This window comes from Penaeus monodon, unplaced genomic scaffold (assembly GCF_015228065.2).
Source record: "Penaeus monodon isolate SGIC_2016 unplaced genomic scaffold, NSTDA_Pmon_1 PmonScaffold_522, whole genome shotgun sequence".
NCBI classification, from domain to species: domain Eukaryota; kingdom Metazoa; phylum Arthropoda; class Malacostraca; order Decapoda; family Penaeidae; genus Penaeus; species Penaeus monodon.
Genome location: NW_023660130.1, coordinates 50,386 through 52,500, shown reverse-complemented (window position 1 = coordinate 52,500; position 2,115 = coordinate 50,386).

The following is a 2,115-nucleotide window of genomic DNA, read 5'->3' as shown; positions in this document are numbered from 1 at the left end:
AGAGAGGAAAATGTTCTTATCATTACTTGACCTTCGGAGGTATCTATTGATGAAAAAATGGAAAATTATAGGAGGAATAAAAAAAGCAAAAAAAAAGACCTGGTTGCCCACTAGGAGCTTCATTTCCCAAACCCATGATATCTTCCGCGTCCTTTTGTTTTTTTTTTTCGTTAAATAGGAAAGGACAAACACTCCATTCCATTGCAGTGATAAAAAGTAAACCGGAGGCAAATTAGAGGAATTTATGTTACCTTCATCATTACTACATGAATAATTATATCATGTTATAGTAGGCACGATCTGTCACAATGACGGTCTTCATCAAGATAATGGGTAACAATGAAGGTGATCATAAATATAAATCATTAGAATAAATGAAAAATAAGCAGGCCTATAAACAGATGATAATAAGAACAGGTAAATATAATTATAATGAATCTGCATAACAATGATTAAAATGCAACAACCAATTAGAGCAAGAACAGCCAAAACAACAGCAACAGTAAGGATGAATTATCATTATAGGTACAAATATGTTAAGGAAAATAAAGGAAATAATATAAGTGAGGACAAATTTAAATATATAGTAATTATTATAATATAAGGAAATAATATAGGGAGGAAATCAATAACGGAAAACACTGAAACAGTAGTGAGGTTAAATTACAAAACAGTGATATTACTAGTCGTTATACTAATGGAAGAAATTCAGACTCACTTAGCTTTGTTACTTTGTTATACACTTGATGAAACTTTTTTTTCCGTATATGAAAAATTTATACGGGATCAGTTGCAGTGCCGTGATGAGTCGTCAGTGCTTGCCAAAGGACGTAGGATTATGGAACATGAAATATATAGATATATATAGATATACATATATTATATATATATATATATATATATATATATATATATATATATATATATATATAATGTATGTATGTATATACATATATATACCATCCAGATATGCGATAAAACTTTTTTTATCATTCCTCTCACCTTGCCTGTTTTATAGACAAACACACGCACACACACACACACACACACACACAAACATGTATATATAGATTATATATATATATATATATATATACAATATAGATATAATATGTATATATATATATATATATATATATATAATATATATATATATATTATATATATACATATTGCATATATATGTATATATGGATGTATATATGTGTATTTCTATGTTATTATACATGTAAATATGCGTATAAACACACACCACACACACACACACACACACACACACACATATATATATATATATTATATATATTAATATATATATATATATATCTATATATATAGGGTGGTGTGTATGGTGGGTGTGTGTGTGGGTGTGCCTGTGTGGGGGTGTGTATGTGTGTGGGGTAAACGTATGGACTAGAAACAAGAGAGCTATAGTATAGAGATAGATATATAGAGATGATATATACAAATATAAAGATAATATGTATATATATAGTTATATATTATTATATATATATATATATATAAATATTAATATAATATATTATATATACAACATTTATACATATGTAGAAACACACTTATATACAGGATGTAGAGGATGTGCACACAAAACACGCACAACACACAGACACACACACAAACACAACACAACACCCACGCACACACACACACACACATATAAGAGATATATATATAAGATAGAGATATATATTATATACTATATGTATATATAATACACACATTAGACACATATCATCATGTCATCATAAGGTGCTAACGCCGACGGGTGGCTGCACCGGCCCAATCTAGTTCCTCGCGACAGGGTCTCGTTCGAGCTGCCCACGCATGATCTCCTTAAGACGTCCCACAGGTCTCCGCCACCCAGGGTTGTCTCGCCAGAGAGACAACTGGTGGGCAGGGTTCGTCCATAGGGAGGGCGAGCTAGGTGGCCATATAGCCTGAGTGGATCCGGATTATGCAAGTAACAGGTACCATAGCCAGTCTCACGGTGTTCGTAACCGCGGTTTTGGACACGTGCGTCCGGCAACTGTACCCATGATACCGGCGAAGGGACTTGTTACAAAAGGCATCAAGGCGAGACTCCAAGGCACT